The sequence below is a fragment of the Ornithorhynchus anatinus genome, chromosome 1 (assembly GCF_004115215.2).
Source record: "Ornithorhynchus anatinus isolate Pmale09 chromosome 1, mOrnAna1.pri.v4, whole genome shotgun sequence".
NCBI lineage: Eukaryota > Metazoa > Chordata > Mammalia > Monotremata > Ornithorhynchidae > Ornithorhynchus > Ornithorhynchus anatinus.
The window spans coordinates 87,206,405-87,225,233 of NC_041728.1; the positions used below are offsets into that span (position 1 = coordinate 87,206,405).

An 18,829-nucleotide genomic window follows, 5' to 3' on the forward strand; every position below is an offset into this window, starting at 1 on the left:
TTATCCAGGAAACATTATCAAACCTTGGCTTCCCTGACACTGTCCTCTCCTGGTTCTCCTCCTATCTCTCTGGCAGCTCATTCTCGGTCCCTTTCATGAGCTCCTCCTCAGCCTCTCACCCATTAACTATAGGTGTCTCTCAAGTTTCAGTTCTGGCTGGGTTCCCTTCTATTCTCTATCTACACCCACTCCCCTGGAGAACTCGTTCACTTTCATGGCTTCAACTACCACCTCTCTGCAGATGATTCTCAAATCTACATCTCCAGCCCTGATCTCTCCCCTTCTCTGCAGTCTCACTTTCTCTCCTGCCTTCAAGACATCTCTTCTTGGATGTGCTGCTTTCACCTCAAACTGAACATGTCTAAAACAGAACTCCTTATCTTCCCACCCAAATCCTGTCCTCTCCTTGACTTTCCCATCACTGTTCACAGCACCACCATCCTTCCTGTCTCACAAGCCTCTAACCTTGGCATTATCCTCTCTCTCATTCAACCCTCAAATTCAATTTATCACTAAATCCTGTCGGTTCAACCTTCACAGCATTGCTAAAATCCACCCTTTCCTCTCCATCTAAACTGCTACCGTATTAATCCAATTACTATGCTGCCTTGACAACTGTATCAGCTTCCTTGCTGACCTCCCTGCCTCCTGTCTCTCCTCACTCCAGTCCTTACTTCACTCTACTGCTTAGATCATTTTTCCTCAAAAATGTTCAGTCCATGTTTCCCCACACCTTAAGAAACTCCAGTCGTTGTCCATAACGAGAACTCCTTAGCATTGGCTTTAAAGCACTCAATCACTTTGCCCCCTCCTACCTCACCTCACTACTCTCCTACTGCATTTCAGCTGCACACTTTGCTCCTTTAATGCAAACATTCTCACTGTATCTGTATCTCGTGTATTTCACTGCTGACCCCTTGCCCATGCCCTGCCTCTGTCCTGAAATAGCCTCCCTTTCCATATCTGACAATTAATAATAATAATAATGTTGGTATTTGTTAAGCGCTTACTATGTGCCGAGCACTGTTCTAAGCGCTGGGGTAGACATAGGGGAATCAGGTTGTCCCACGTGGGGCTCACAGTCTTAATCCCCATTTTACAGATGAGGGAACTGAGGCACAGAGAAGTTAAGTGACTTGCCCACAGTCACACAGCCGACAAGTGGCAGAGCTGGGATTTGAACTCATGAGCCCTGACTCCAAAGCCCGTGCTCTTTCCACTAGTCTTTTTGCCTTCAGAGTCTTTTGAAAGCACATCTTCTCTAAGAGGCCTTCCCTGACTAAGCCCTCATTTCCTCTTTTTCTACTCCTTTCTGCATCACCCTGACCGGCTCCCTTTACCCACCACCCCCATCCCTACAGCACTTACATAATTTATATCTGTAATTTATTCATATTAATGTCTGTCTTTCCCTCTAGACTGTAGGTTCATTATGGGTAGGGAATATGTCTGTTTTTGGTTATACTGTATTCTTCCAAGTGCTTAGTACAGTGCTCTGTACATATTAGTTGCTCAATAAATAAGATTGATTAAATGATTAACTTCTCTCTGCCACAGTTTCCTCAAGTACAAAATAGGGATTAAATACCTGTTCTCCCTCCTACATAGACTGTGAGGCTCCAGTCTAACTTGTATCTACTCCAATCTTTGAACAGTGATTGACACAAGAGATACCATAACAACAAACAAACAAAAAGAAACACAGAACAAAATGTTCTTCCCAACATTTTGTTCCCAGGCATTAAGCTGTTCAATTTAATGTGGAGCTTGATGCCATATTCTCTCTCCCTGAACCTTTTACAGAAGACCCATCCAGCTTCTTAAAGTAGTTGTTTAGTGATAAAATCTAATCAGAGCTAAGGAAATAGCTTAGAGAAGGGATGGTACTGAGGTGCCCATTTGCTCAACTGGAGAACTTGGCTCTAACCTGGCTAGGACTTGGTACAAGTTTGCCTAGCGGAAAGCCTGTAGGATGGGAACCAGGAGTCTTGGGTTCTAATCCTGGCTCCACCTGCCTGTTATAAGACCTTTGGGTAAGCCATTGCCATTGCCATTGTTCTTTTCTGTCCGTCTCCCCCGATTAGACTGTAAGCCCGTCAAACTGCAGGGACTGTCTCTATCTGTTGCCGACTTGTTCATCCCAAGCGCTTAGTACAGTGCTCTGCACATAGTAAGCGCTCAATAAATACTATTGAATGAATGAATAGTTGTATTACATCACCTATGAACCATACCTCTCATCAAATGGCACGACAAGATAACCCACAATGATTCTCTGGAGTACAGTTTGCCCTTGAAGTAGAAGATAAATCAGCCTGCTCCAGAGCTTGAAGGTCAGTGAGAAGAATGCTTGTGAAGACAAAGAATTTCCTCATATTTTATCCTTTCAGGGAATTATTTGCAGAGGGCTTTAAGGTTCCTCTCCTTCCAGTCCAAATCATCCAATTATTTCAACCCACTCCATGGGAGATTTGGACTTGTATTATTATTGTTATCATCATCATCATCATCATATTTTTAAGTGCTTACTACATGTCAAGGACCATCCTAATTGCTGGGGTAAATGCAAGTTAATTAGGTCGGACACAGTAGGAGAGGAATCCTGAAATTTAGGGGAGTTTGCTTTGGTCTGAAGCCCATCACCCTCGAATTGATGCCCGTAATATGTCTTGCTGTAATCAAATTTAACAAAAATTATATTTTTGTCCTTAATAGATCTCTTGGGGATTTCCTTTCAGGTTTATTTTAGTCCAGGAATAACTTTCAGAGAAATAAGTGAGGTTATTCATGAATAGGCAATTACTTTTTTCACAGTGGTAGTGATAATAATAACTGTGGTATTTGTTAAAGCATTTACAATGTGTCAAGCATTGTTCAAAGCACCAGGGAAGATGCAAAATAATCCGGTCAGAAATAGTCCCTGACCCACACAGAGTTTACAACCTAAGTGTGAAGGAGAACAGATATTGAATCATCATTTTACAGCTGAGGTAACTAAGGCACAGAGAAGTTAAGTGACTTGGCCACGGTCATATAGTATACAGATGGCAGAGCCAGAATTAGAACCCAATCATCGGACTTCCAGGCCCATGTACTTTCCACTAGTCCACACTGCCCCCAAAGGAAGCAAAGTGGACTAATTAAGTTGAACGAGTTCGATACATCTGGATATCTTCCCAGAGTAATTCTTGGAGACTGATGGAATGAAGTGACTGGATAAATGCCTCATCTAGTTTTCCAGCCTGGAAGATGTATAAAGTGACTCTCTGGCATGCTCTTCATGACTCCAACGATGTGGTACAAAACTCAGAGGCAATGAAGAAAGATTTGTTATGATTGTGATTTTTGGAGGTCTTTGATGTTCCACTTATTACTCAAATCTTCAGATCTCTAAAACCTCAAGTCCTCCTGAATCCATTGTTAAAATTGCAGATGTTTTGAAAAAGATACCCTTTGCCATCAGCTGTGGTGTACTGAAGAAATTTGTTGTTGAAATTTACACTGGTGTGATGTCTTAGCTGAATTCCTTTTTCCTTCTCAAATCTATCTCTGAGAGACATTTACCAGAGTGTGAACATGCAGGGCTTTCCTACAAGGGAAAATATTTATTTTCTTTTCTATTTAAACTTAATTTCTAATCCAGGCACAGCAGCTTTAAACTGTTGGCTGGGTTTCTAACCATCCGTGTGAGTGTCAAATCAATGTAGCCATTGTATTCAGAGAATGAAGTTGGCAAGAATATGACTGCTTCGTGCACCCTAAAGAATTTGATACCAGAGGAATATTTGTACCCAAGTCTCTTGATTTTATTGCAACACACATATTCCACAGATGATTTCAAAATAACTAATACTAGGCTTATCTTGAAGTGTTTCACAATGTAGTGTTCAGTTAGAACTGTTTATTAGCTCTGTTGCTAGAGTTATCTAGCTAAGAATCAAACAAACAATGAACGGTGTTAATTAAGCACTTAGGGTGTCCAGAGTACTTTACTGCTTGAAAGAGTACAATATAACAAGGATGGTAGACACGTTGGTAGAAACTTTTGAAATACCCTCTGCATTATTTCTTGCAATGATCTGGGCTTCCCTTGGAAAATATAGCCAAATTTTCTCTCTCAATCACTGCTTGGGATCCTAGGGGCTAGATGGTTTCTATTTACTGAAGGCTTTTAAAAATTTTTATGGAAAACTCTATCCATTTACCTGTCTCTTCACCGGTAGGTTACATACAAAATTTAGGCACTTCAACATGATCACTTGGTTAATAAGATCACCCATGAAAAGTAATTTACGAAAGAGCCTTTGCTTATAATTCCAGACTATCCTAGGAGTACATTTTCCATGCCAAGATAATTGTTTAGCGTTGACTGGAATGCCAAGATTAAGTTACAAGTCTTACATTCTTTTCTTAACTGTCCCAATGTCAGTTTTCACCAGGAGCTTTGTGAGGCAAGATTTATATTTGTCTTCAGCCCCCAACCCCCTCCAGTACTTTCTCTGATCAAGTTGGAGATAATTTGCTGTCAAGTCCCAGCCAAGCATAGGTATGAAGAGGGGAAGACAGTCAATTACTGATCAGGTTTTCTTTCCTTAAAGGAAAGGATCTGAACTGTAATTTGGGTATAATCTTTGCTGCCCTAGTAGTGGAGTGTCAACCAACTTAGTTGTATTGCATTCTCCCAAACTTTTAGTACAGTACTTAGTACTCTGCACATAGAAAGCACTCTTCAAATACCACTAATTAATTCACCGATTGTGAGCTTTCCAGTTGCATTTGCTGTTTATAGATTTTCAAGGAGAGTTACTTCAAGCCTTTAGAGAGGAAATCATTTCCTCTGGGCTGGTGGAGACTTTGGGAAGTTTCTTTTTCTTTGAGATGAAAGTGTATAACTGGTAAATGGTATTATTGTTCTCTTTATTTTTACTGAGGGCTTTAATTCCATTATGATTAGTAATATAGTACTTTGAGAGGAAGTTCTTTCTTTTGAAGAAGGCTTATCTCCAGGATATTTCTCCATTATTGTTCATTATTCATCTTCTAAATTTGCACTATATATAGGGATGAAGGAAGTGATTCTTCTCTAAGCTAGAAATGAAGATAATGTCTGAAATGTAGAAATTAGTCAGGATAAAGATGACACAGCACTAGTATCTGGTAGAAGAATCATTCAATAAATCAATGGTATTTATTGTGCATTTATTGTGTGCAGAGTTCCATACTAAGCACTGAGGAGAGTAGAATGCAATGGAGTTGGTAGATGTTATCTCTGCCCACAAGGGGTTTACAGATTAGACAGAGAGGGAGCATAAAGGTGGCCAATTAGACATGCTGATTTAATTCATTTATTCGATGTTATTTATTGAGAGCCTACAGTGTAAGGAGCACTATACTAGACTCTGTAAAAGAATACAATAAAAGATAAAAGTAGACCTGTTCCTTTTCTTCAGGCCATCACAATCCAGAAGTAGGGTGAGGGTACATGGGGAAAGATTGAAGGTTGAAAAGATGAATATGCAACAACACCATCTGGGAGTCTGAAGGACTTGAGTTCTAAACCCCATTCTGTTAAGTGCCTGCTGTGTGACCTGGGGCAAGTCACTTAGCTTCTCTGTTCCTCAGTTCCCTCATCTGTAAAATGGGGATTAAGACTGTGAGCCCCATGTGGGACATGGGGCTTAGTACAATGCTTCGTACAGTGCCTAGTGCATAGTAAGCACTTAAATTCCATAACAAATACGATATGGACCATTTCCAACCTGATTAGCTTGCACTTATCCCAGTGCTTAGTACAGTGTTTTGAACATAGTGATTAACAAATGCCATAAATTATTATTATTATCAATAATAATAATAACAAAAGAACACAAGGGGAACATTAAACAGAAAAAGAACTGCAGGACACACTGTGGCAAAAAGAGGCAGTTGCAGTTTCCTTTACAGCACTGGCAGGACTGCCCAGAGTCCAGTGGTCAAAATAATAATAATAATGTTGGTATTTGTTAAATGCTTACTATGTGCCGAGCACTGTTCTAAGCGCTGGGGTAGAAACAGAGTAATCAGGTTGTCCCACATGAGGCTCACAGTCTTAATTCCCATTTTACAGATGACGTAACTGAGGCACCGAGAAGTTAAGTGACTTGTCCAAAGTCACACAGTTGACAGATGGCAGAGCTGCAGCCTTTTGAACATTTGAAGATTTGAAAAACTGGTGTAAAGTGTAGGCTGTAAGCTCCTTGTGGGCAGAGAATGTATCTGCCAACTCTTTATATTGCACTGCCTGAAGCAGTTAGTACAGAGCTCTGCACACAGTAAGCACTTACTAAATACGATTGATTGATTGATTGATTAATTGATTGATATGGTCTTCTCCCCAACCTCTTCTGCCCTGCACTGGCTAAGCATCTACGTGTGTGAGCAGGGAGCATGAAGACAAGGTCAGAGGTGGGGTACCATGTAGCATTCCTCGGGTCACAATGTTCTTGGGGCACAAAGCAAGCACTCAACAAAAGCACCTCATGTGAGAAAAAACATGCTTAATGGATAGACCATGGGCCTGGGAGTCAGAGTTTTAATCCTGACTCCACAACATGTCTGCTCTTGTGACCTTGAGCAAGCCACTTCACTTTTCTGGGCTTCAGTTACCTCATCTGCAAAATGGGGACTAAGACTGGGATCCCCATGTGTGACAGGGACTGAGTCCAACCTGATTAACTTCTATCTACCTCAGCGTTCAGAACAGTGCTTGGCACATAGTAAGCATTTAACCAGTACCATTATTATTATTTGATCGGATGTGTGAAATCACATAAATAATCATTTTATTTCCCCTTGCATTTATTTTAGATTCCAATGATGAGAGACCCTGGCTGGATTCGAAATGTATGGTCTTCTAACCTAAATGTGAGTAAAATTTCAATCACTGCAAATGTTACTATTTAAGCCCAGATGTAGAATAAGCCATCTGATGTCTCACTTGGCATTGAATAGCATAATAAAAAATGTAGTAATACTAAACATTTTGCTACTTCGCATTCTGAATGAATTTTAAGATGTGACAGAAATAGCGATAATTCATTTAGTAGTATTCACTAAACACCTGCTGAGTGCAGCGTCAACTACTATATTCAGAGTAGGAAGGATTCCTGATTCCCTGCAGTTTGAAGTCGATGATGCCAAGTGTGAGTACTTTCTGTTGATAAATCTGAGTCCTAAGAAACAGAGCCAATGGGACTTTCAATCAATCAGTATTTATTGAGCATGTATTGTGTGTAGAGCACTGAACTAAGCACTTGGGAGAATACAAAACAATTGGTAGACTTGATCCCTGCCCTTAAAGAATTTACAATCTAGTTGCAGAAAAAGACCTTATAATAAATTACAAATAGAGGAAACAGCAGAATTAAGGGTAGGGAATGTGTCTACCAACTCTGTTATATAGTATTCTTTTAAGTGCTTACTACAGTGCTCTGCACACAGTAAATGCTCAAAAATTAGATTCATTAAGGATATATACATAACTCAATAAATTGATTGATGAAGGACATGTACATAAGTGTTATGAGTGTAGTAGTGAGGTGAATTTCTGGTTCTAAACTAATTAATCTTTTATCACTTTCTTAAATATTTCCTGTTTTTATCTGTGTACCATAAAATCTGATGCAATTATATTTCTTAAAACTGTCAGAACATGATTTTAAATATGAGGACTTCAGTATTTCATTCAATAGTATTTATTGAGCACTTACTATGTGCAGAGCACTGTACTAAGTGCTTGGAATGTACAAATCGGCAACAGATAGAGACAATCCCTGCCCATTGATGGGCTTACAGTCTAATTGGGGGAGACAGACAAAAACAATAGCAATAAATAGAATCAAGGGGGTGTACATCTCATTAAAATAATTGCAATAAATAGAATCAAGGGGATGTACATCTCATTAACAAAATAAATAGGGTAATAAAAATATATACAAATGAGCGGATGAGCACAGTACTGAGGGGAAGGGAAGGGAGAGGGGGAGGAGCAGAGGGAAAGGGGGGGAAAAGGGGGCTTAGCTGAGGGGAGGTGAAGGGGAAGGCAGAGAGGCAGCAGAGAGAGGAGAGGGAAAAGGGGAAGCTCAGTTTGGGAAGGCCTCTTGGAGGAGGTGAGCTCTCAGTAGGGCTTTGAAGAGAGGAAGAGAATTAGTTTGGTGAGCATATATTTATATATATACTTATTGCTTATCTGTGTATATGTATGTATGTTATGCTAAACATTCAGTTATTTATTCAGCTATTTCATCCTGACATGTGGCATTTACTGAGCACTTACCATGTGCAGAGCACTGTACTAAGTGCTTAGGAGAGTAGAATACAAATTGGTAGATGTGATCCATGCTTCCAAGGAGCTTTCAGTATAGCTTTGGAGACAAGCACAAAATTACTTACAGTTAGAAGAAGAGAAAGAAAAAATGGTTGTGTTATTAAGTGTTTAAATATTAGAGGATGTAATTAATATATGCAGAAGTGCTATGGGAAGGTGTGAGTGCATTAATTTGTAGTTAGCACCACTCCCACTTTAGCCCATCATGGGCCCTGTGGGGGAACTTCAAAATGCTGGCCCTCACACGGGTCATGATGTAGCAACTAGGACACAGAACAATCATAATCAATCATATTTATTAAACCCTTACTATGTGCAGAGCTCAGTACCAAGTGCTGGTGGGTACAGTACAACTGAGTTGGTAGACAAGTTCCCTGCCTACAACAATTTTCCAGTCTAGAGAATGATGTGACAAGATGTGGCATGTGTCCTAGGCAAATTGCGCTTTTTCCCTGAGAAAGTGATTTCCAGGGTCTGCTGGCCCTCTAAGCTTAACCCTACTCCCACTCTGCATACACAAAGGCAGATTTGGAGATCCTGTGGAGTGAAGTTTTTGCTTCCAAACTCCCCTAACTACTTGAAGCCCACCCTCAGGATGTGGAGCAAGAAGTGCTTGGGGTTGATGCTGCTTGGTCTTTCCCAAATCAGCTGCAACTCCTGCCTTTTGCCTTACTTTCTTCTTCTCCTTCACAACTTCACTTTACATCCTCTGCTGTAGCCTGCATCCTGTTGCTCTCCACTTCTTCCCTCTGTTCCCTTTGGTGGACTGGGCCCTTCCGGACTCCCCCTATCCCACACGTCCCATCTGGGACCTCACTTTCTTCTCCCTTCCCACCACAGGAACCAAAACAAATTCCAGGGCCAAGGTGAACATTGTTCTCTCTGCCTACAGGCAGCCCTGCTCTCTCATTCACTCTTTCAATCATATTTATTGAGTGCTTACTGTTTGCAAAGCACGGTACTAAACATTTGAGAGAGTACAATATAACAGACACATTCCTGACTACAATGAGCTCACAGTATAGAGGGGGAGAGAGACATAATATAAATGAATAAATAAATTACACATAGATACAGATGTATACATATGTGCTGAGGGGATGGGAGAAGGGAAGAAGGAAGGAGAAAGTAAAAGTGGAGCAGAAGGGAGTGGGAGAAGAGCAGAGGAGAGCTTAGTTGGGGAAGGCTTCTTGGAGGAGATGTGCCTTCAAAACAGCTTTGAAGTGGGGGAGAGCGATTATCTGTCTATGTTGACATGTCGCATGATACCTGTGAGACATCTTCTCTGCTGGTCACCAACTCCTTGCAACCTGTACCTTCCCAGCCCTAAGTTCCATGACTCTGGATTCATTCAAATGTATTTAATGAGAGCTTACTATGTGCAGAGCACTGTACTAAGCATGTTGGAGACTACAATATAACAATAAACAGACACATTCCCTGCCCACAGCGAGCTCTGGGTGACTTGTCTCCCCTCTCCTCAGCTGCCTGATCTGCTGCCTCTGGGCTGTCAGGGAGAGGCGAGGCTGTGTGTGTGGGTCACTGAGATCCCATCCTGTGTGGTCCCTATGCACTGAGCAGAAAGAGCTGACCCTTGTTCACCCAGCTCTAGACTTCCACTTCTACAAGTTGGCCCCAGTGCCATGCTGAAGGGTGGAGAGAAGGAAAGTTCCCTGGCACTTGATTTTCACTCCACCCACAAACTCACATCACTTATGGATATACCTCTACACTCTGCCATTTTGCCTTAACTGTAATTTATTTTAATGTCTGCCTCCCCCTATAGATTGTAAGCTCCTTGTGAACAGAGATTGTGTCTGCCAATTCTGTTGCATTTCACTTTCCCAAGTGCTTAGTTCAGTGCTGTGCATCCAGAAAATGCTCAATAAATACCATCCATTGATTGAATGGCTCTTAAATAAATGGGAGAAAAACAGTGAAACCATTTCAGGGCAGAAAAGGGATCTATGTTTGTGTCTTTCTTTAAATTTAGAAATTAAATGAAAAAAACAAAGTGGATAAATTCAGAATGTAAATCTGAATCTTTTTTGGACAGTTGCAGATTTACTAATCACGACAGTCTTGCTAAACACAATTTGGGTTAAATTTACATTGGATCAGCTTTTTTCAGCCTTTATGCAGGACTTCTGTAGACAGCTGTTTGCTTAAGCTCTCAATGTATTTCCCATCTTGGCTGAGTGATCAGTCATATTTATTGAGCACTTCACATGTGCAGAGCGCTGTACTAAGCACATGGGAAAGTACACAATAAAAGAGTTGGGAGGTATGTTCCCTGCCCAGAAGGAGTTTGCAGCCTAGAACAGTGAATGAAACTTGTAACAAAACCCATGGAGGGCAAATAATCCACCACTGCAGTGATCTGTTCTAAGCTCCTTTTCCAGCTTCCAATTTCAGTGCCTGTTATGGTCCCACCCACAATCTTGGCTCTGCTTTGCACATTGGATTTGGCCTCACTCAAGCTTCCCTGTGTGTTACCCATGCATGTTTAAACATTTTCAGGAAATTAAAGGGACAGTGTGAAGACTCCCCCATCTATTGCCCTTTATACCCTTTCCTCTCCTTCTTGACTCCATATCCTAGATCCCAGGCTAAAGGTGCCAGATTTCCATTGTGAAAGTCCAGACCATTGGCTGCAGACTTGGCTTCGCCCTCTCTCTGTTTCCACAGAGGGGCAAGGGCCCCGACAGACTTTCCTGCAGGGCAAGGCTCCCAACAGACATTCCTGCCAAATGAGGAGGAGGTAATCAAATATGGTATAATACTACATTTAGAAGTTGGTTAGCAATACGTTCTTTAGTTGCCTCCAAATAGACTTCACAGTAACTGAGGGGGTCTTATCAGTAAGTGCCTGTCTTACTGTTTCGATAAACAGGAACAGGAAAGGCAGTTTTAAGTAATCCTAGGGCTGATCTGATCTCTTCTGGTTCTTGTGCTCGACAGATAAGATTGGTCTCATGACTATGCATTAGTTTTCTTTCCAATTTTCCTCATTAATGTTGCGTTAAGTTTCGGCTAAATGTAGCTGTCACCTGTTAAGCACAAACCTGTGTTAATTTGTTCTGTGATGTAACACCCTGTTATCTTTTGTGAGTCTAGAGTTGTAATGAGCAGTATCAACAATAAATCTTTCACTGAAGTGGCCTCTGAAACTTAGATTGTAAATTTCTCCACCCTATTCCCTTTCACCTTTTAAAAGTACTTGCTTCCATTCTTCTTCCCTCCTTTACTGTTATTATCAACGGGTCAATCACTCTCTGATGGTTTGTCATTCAATCAATCGTATTTATTGAGAGTTTATTATGTGCAGAGCACTGTACTAAGCACCTGGGAGAGTGCAGTACAACAGAGATAGCAGAAATGTTCCCTGCTCATACTGAGCTTAACGTCTAGAGGGGGATACAGGCATTAATATAAATAAATAATTAATAACACATAATTTAAAGATATGTACATAAGTGCTATGGGGTTGGGGGTGGGATGAATATCAAATTCCAAAGGTCACAGATCAGAGTGCATAAATGACTCAGAAGGAGAGCAAGCTGGGGAAAAGGGCTTAATTCAAGAAGCCCTCTTAAAAAAGGTCTGACCTTAATAAAGCTTTGAAGGTTCAAAGAGTAGTGGTTTGGTGTATATTGAGGGGCAGGACATTCTAGACTAGGGGGTGACCGTGGCAAAAGGGTCACTGGCAAAGATAGATGGGATCAGGGATCAGTAAGTAGGTGTTGGTGGAGCAGAGTGTAGGCTGGGCTGTAGTACATTAGTGAGGTTAAGTAGGATGAGGCAAGCTGATTGAATGTTTTAAAGCCAGTGGTAAGGAGTTTCTGTTTGATGTGAAGGTGGATAATAATGTTAATAATAATAATGTTGGTATTTGTTAAGCGCTTACTATGCGCAGAGCACTGTTCTAAGCGCTGGGGTAGACACAGGGGAATCAGGTTGTCCCACGTGGGGCTCACAGTCTTCATCCCCATTTTCCAGATGAGGGAACTGAGGCCCAGAGAAGTGAAGTGACTTGCCCAAGGTCACACAGCAGACAAGTGGCAGAGCCGGGATTCGAACTCATGACCTCTGACTCCAAAGCCCAGGCTCTTTCCACTGAGCCACGCTGCTTCTCAATGGAGATTCTTGAGGAGTGGGGAGACAAGGACTGATTGTTTTTGTTGATAAATGATGCACATGCAGCAGAGTGAAGTATGGATTGGAGTGGGTAAAGTGGGGAGAGACAGGAGGCTGGGAGGTCAGCGAGGAGGCAGATGCAGTAGTCAAGGCAGGGTAAGATAAGTATTTGGATCAGCACGGCAGCAGTTTGGATGGAGAGGAAGGGGTGGATTTTAACAAAGTTGTGAAGGTAGAACTGACTGGATTTGGTGAAAGATTGAATATGTGGGTGGAATGAGAGAGATGAGTATAGTGCCAAGGTTAAGGGCTTGTAAGACAGGGAGGAGAATGGTGTTGTCTACAGTTATCAAAAAGACATGGGAGGACAGGATTTGGGTGGGAAGATAAGGAGTTCAGTTTTGAACATGTTTAATTTGAGGTGTCAAAAGAACAACCACTTAGATATGTGTTGAAGGCAGGAGGAAATGTGAGATTGCAGGGAAGGAGCGAGGTCAAGGCTGGAGATGTAGATTTGGGAATCTTATACACAAAGATAGTAATTGAAGTCATGGGAGTGAATAAGTTCTCCAAGGGACTGTATGTAGAAGGAGAATATAAGGGGACCTAGAACTGAGCCTTGAAGAACCCCAATTGTCAAAGGGTGGGAGGCAGAAGAGGAGCAAAGGAGACTGTTAAGGAGCTGTGGGAAAAGGAGGAAAACCAAGAGAGGATAGTGTCAGTGAATCCAAGGTTGGATAACGTTTCAAGGAGGGGGTGAGGTGGTCTACAGTGTCAAAGGTGGCAGACAGGTTTGGCGAGAAGAAGGTCACTGGTTACCTTAGAGAGAGCTGCTTCTGTTGAGCTAAGAGTGAGGAAGCCATATTGGAAAGGATCTAGGAGAGAATTGAAGGATAGGAAGTGGAGACAGTGGGTGTAAACACCTCTCTCAAGAAGTTTGGGGAGAAACTATAGGAGGGAGATGGGGCAATAACTGGAGGGAGTCAGGGGATCAAAGGAGGTTATTTTTGGACAGGGGATATGTAACCGTGATTGAAAGCAGTGGGAAAGAAACCATTGGAAGTGAATAGTTGAAGAAATCAGCCAAGGAGGGAAGAAGGGAAGGGTGATTGTTTTAAAAAGGTATGGAGGGATGGGGTCAGAAGCACAGGTGGAGGGGAGAGAAGTGAGAGATTTCATCTTGAGTTACTGCAGGGAATATAGGGAGAGTTGAAGAGGGAGGTGTCTTCTCTATTCTAAAAAAAAGCCTTCTATGGATCACTCTGCTTCCTTCAGATTAATCCCATATCCATGCTCCCATTCTTCTTTAATTATTGGAACAGGTTGCATACTTCCTTAATTTTTGCATATCCCCATTGCCTCTATTTTCTCTCCACCATCTCTCCTCTTAATCCACTACAACTGGATTTCACTCCATTCACTCATTTGAGACCACATTCTCCGAGGTTGCCAGTGATTTCTTCCTGACCAAATCCAATGGGCTTTACTCTGTCTTGATAATTCTTGATCTTTTGCTTACTTTTGATCCCATGAACCAGTTCTTCTTCTTGGAAACACTATCAGATATCATAACCATTGGCAAGGTTGGGTCTGGTTCTCCTAAATCTCTATTCTCTTAGGATGCCCATTCATTTGCAATGCTTCAAGACTGCCTGTATATGCATTGCTTCCAAATAATAATGATAATAATAACTATGGCATTTGTTAAGCACTTACTATGTGCCAGGCACTGTACTAAGTGCTGGAGGTAGATACAAGCAAATCGGTTTGACACAGTCCCTGTTCCGCATGGGGCTCACAGTCTTCATTCCCATTTTACAGATGAGGTAACTGAAGCACAGAGAAATGAATGATGGTATTTAACTGCCTGCAATGTTCTAAGACCTGTACAAAGGATTGGGGTACATATAAGATAAGCAGGTTGGACATAGTCCTTGTCCCACATGGAGTGCACTGTCTATCTAAATCTATATAGCTATAAAAAGAGCATGGGCCTGAGAATCAGAAGACCTGGGTTTTAATCCCAGCTCCACCACTTGTCTGCTGTATTACCTTTGGCAAGTTCCTTAACTTCACAGTGCTTGTTACCTTATCTTTAAAATTAGGATTAATTTTAAAATTGTGGCACAGGGACTTTGTATAACCCAATTATCTTTATCCAGCCCAACACTTAGTATAGTACTTGGCACATTGTAGGCATTCAACCAATACGATTAAGAAAATCTATAAATTTCTGTCTCTCTTGTCACAACTTTTCACCTGTTTTATAATTGGGCATTTTCTCTTGTCCCTGTGGCATCCTGATTTGGATGTCTCAACACTAATACTGCAAATTCAACATGTCTAAACCTGAATTTCTTATCTTCCCTCTTAACACACCTGTTCAGCCAATAACACTGTCATCCTCTTTGTTCCATATGCTTGCAACCTTTGTGTCATCTTTGATGCTTCACTTAGAGAAGCAGCATGGCTTAGTGGAATGAGCACGGGCTTGGGAGTCATAGGTTGTGCGTTCTAATCCCAGATCGGCCACTTATCAGCTGTGTGATTTTGGACAAGTCACTTAACTTCTTTGTGTCTCAGTTACCTCATTTGTAACATGGGTATTAAAACTGTGAGACCCATGTGGGACAACCTGATGACCTTGTATCTACCTCAGAGCTTAGGACAGTGCTTGGCATGTAGTAAGCACTTAACAAATACCATTATTAATATTATTATTATTATTTCAGTCCTCACATTCAAGCAATAGGGGAAACCTAGCAGAATCACGCCCCTGCCCTCACCTCATTTCCTCTACATACAAGCAGCTACATCCTGGCCCATGATTCTGTCAAATCGCAGTTTGACTGTTAATTGACTTCCTCATTGGTCCTCATTGGCTCCTCCCATCAATATATTGCTTGGATTATTTTCTGAAATGGTACTCGACACACATGTTTTCACTCTTCAAACAGCTCCAGTGACTATTCATTTCCCTTCACAGCAAGAAAAAAAAACACACCCTTTTCCCATTGGCTTCAAAGCTCCTCAGGTTTTTGCGATTTTAGTTATTTCCCCTCTCCACCTGCTAATTTCCTCCAAACACTCTTTGTTATTCACAATATCACACTCCATATGTAGGTCAATCAATCAATCCATGGGATTTATTGCATACTCACTGTGTGCACAGCTAAGTGTTTAGGAGAGTATAATTCAGGAGATTTAGTAATAATAATAATTGTCATATTTGTTAAGTGCATACAATGGTGCCAGGCACTGTACTGGAGTGGATACAAGCAAATCAGGTTGGACACAGTCCCTGTCTCACATGGGGCACACAGTCTTAATCCCCATTATACAGATGAGGTAACTGAGGCACAGAGAAGTTAAGTGACTTGCTTTGGTAAATCTATCCAAATTCAAACCTTAATAACTATGTTACACACGACTCAGCTCATTATCTTTGCTCTCAGCATCTCTCTTACAGCTCTTACTAAGAGTGTTTTCAGATTTCTTGTTGCTTTGGGTAGCTCCGATTCTAAACTGTTCTGTTCCTCCATCCCTCCACCATACCCCCACTCCCTGGCAAACTCCCTAGAGCCAATGATCAGACCAGATCAAAGATCTGTTGGATGCTCTGCCCGCCAGTGATGAGCAGAGAATTGCTCCAATCAGAAGCTGGGGATGGGCCCAAGTGAGCAGTTGGTGGCAGTTAGGACTAGTGAGTGGTGAAGGAACTTGAAGAAGGTAAGGGAGATGAAGAGGTTATGACAGGAAAGTCCTCGTAAGTAGAGGCACCATTCATGGAGGTGAATGAGTAAAAGGAATAAAACTAGAAGTGAAAGGGGAAAAAGAATTGCTAGCCATTCTCCATGTAGTTTGGGTGTTGAGGTAGGTAACTGGGAGTCCTGGGTCCAGAGGTGGGCCCTGTTTGGGTTTGGGTCCCCCCTGGGGGGACAAGGTATTCCTCAGCATCTGGGGTTGGCATCATATGAGAAGCAAGTGAGGAAATTGCTCCCAGGGTGCGTTCAGGTAGGTAATTGACTGCAGGGCAGCCAAGGGACAGCATAACGGTGGTTTAAAATTGGAAACTCCTTCCCATCAGAAATAGCACAGAGGGATGTGAGAGGGGAATCCAAGAGTTCTAGAGCAAAGGGGAGGGTTAGAAGCCCTCAAGAGAAATGCTCTAAATTGAGGAGTTCAAGTAGACTGGTATAATGCCATTACTTATGCAATTTTTTCCCTGTCTCAGGGCAGCCAAATATCTGAAACTGGGTCTGTCATCATGTTTCTCCTGACTAATTGTGACAGGTTCAGTCTGGGCTTTTACAGAGCTGTCCCTTGGTTCGACAGTAACAAGACTAGTGAGAGGTTGTTGGTCAGACTGTGTCCAAGAGGGTGATAGTCATTGACAGGGAAGCTCTTATACACATCAATCAATCATATTTATAGAGCATATTTTATTTTCAATGAAAATATGGTAAGTAACTTTTTTCAAGTCCCTTATCATTCAAAGTGACCATTAATCTGACAGCAATAGTGTTCTAGAGGGAAAAGATCTACATGTATCCCAGAAACAACAGGTCATGTATCAGAGTTAGTTTTTCTCAACAATGGAGAGGGTTTGCACTGAGCCATATACACCCTCTGTCTGGTTCCACTTGCATTCAGTGGCAAGCATCGAAAGTTGGCTGTTAGGGAAAGAAAATGCAATTTGTGGTCAGGGAACAGAGTATTTCTGGGAATTCTGCAGCAGCAGACACCATTGGATTCTCACCTAATTCATAAACCTAAATTGAGTATGAGCAACATACAACCATATTTGGGTTAGGGAGATGGGACATCTTTGTTGAAAAGCAGGAGAAAAATCCAGTCAAGGATTGAAAAGTGAAACAAGGAATAATAGGCTATGATAAAAGCAAGGCTACTCCCTTCTACTTTGATTGCGAGCCTCATGTGGGCAAGGGACTGTGTCCTACCTGATTATCTTGCATTTACCCACATGCTTAGTACAGTGCCTGATCCATGGTAAGCACTTAAAAATATCATAATTGTTATTATTTATTATTATTGGTAACCTAGATTGAGCAGAGACTCAGACACATAAAGACACACAGACACACAGGCAGAGATACAGATGAAAGACTATACACAAACCATTTATACTCTTTGTACAGAGCCTATAGATAGGGCTTCTTTTGAGGCCTGAGGAAATCAATAAATCATATTTATTGAGTGCTTACTGTGTGCAGAGCACTGTACTAAGAGCTTGGGAGAGAACCATATAACAGAGTTGGCAGACACATTCCCTGCTCACAACTTACAGTCTAGTTAGCTTACAGTCTAGAGGGGGATGAACAGTACCTTCATTTCTTCTCATAGTGGTTGGTAATGATAGGGAATTGGTTAATAATAATAATAAGGTTCTTTGTTAAATGCATATTATGTGCCAAGCAAGATACAAGCTACAAAACACTCAGGTAAGCTCACTGTGGTCAGGGAAGACATCTACCAAATCTGTTATTTTAGGACAATGCTCTGGACAGAGTAAGTACTCATAAATGCAATTTATCAATCAGATCCAATAGTCCCTTTTCCATATAGGGCTCACAGTCCAAGAAGGACAGAAAACAGGTATTTTATCCCCATTTTGCAGATGAGGACACTTTGGTGCAGAGAAATTAAGTGACTTGCCCTAGATCACATAGCCGACAAGTGACAGAGACAGGATTAGAACCTTGGCCCCTTTGACTTACAGGCCTGTGCTCATCTCATTTAGGCCATGTTGCGTCAGATTTGTGGAGTCCAAAAATATTTACTTGAAGGGATTTATTTAGAGACCTTTATTTAAAGGTCCATAATGGATATTAGAAGGAAACACAACTAATAGCTAAAGAAGGATTTAGATCATCATGGACAATAATCATGGACAATAGAGGATAATTGAAAGCTAAGGCTATTGGATGGTACCTAAAGAGTAGGGATGGATGCTAAGGAAGGCAACCATCACATTGTCCTTAGGGATATATTAGCTCTCCAGATACAGCATGGATCTGCCCCTGTCCAGCATTTTTTATATTTTTTTCTATGCCTAAGTAATGAACTGACCCAAAACTGGGGACAGAATTTCATGGGTTTAAAAAAGTGATTTAGATGCAGAAAATTGGATAAGCAAAATTACCTATAACATTTAAAATTCATGGTAGTGCCTGGGTCTTAAAGCTTAAGCAGGCCTCTTTATCCATTTTCTGTTAGAGGTGTCGTGTCTTGCCTTGCATACACTTGAGAAACCAATGTATTCATTCAATAGTATTTATTTATTGAGCGCTTACTATGTGCAGAGCA

At 41.4% G+C, this 18,829-nt stretch overlaps 1 protein-coding gene across 2 annotated transcripts in view; it reads left to right on the plus strand.

Annotated features, from left to right (window-relative positions):
* Positions 1–6,884: 6,884 nt before the first annotated feature.
* Positions 6,885–18,829, plus strand: part of LPIN1 (lipin 1) — a 144,968-nt gene continuing 133,023 nt past the window's right edge. For both annotated transcript variants that reach the window (XM_029061186.2, XM_029061194.2), the window contains exon 1: positions 6,885–6,903. The gene's annotated coding sequence lies outside the window, so the exon portion shown is untranslated. The remainder of the gene's footprint in view (positions 6,904–18,829) is intronic.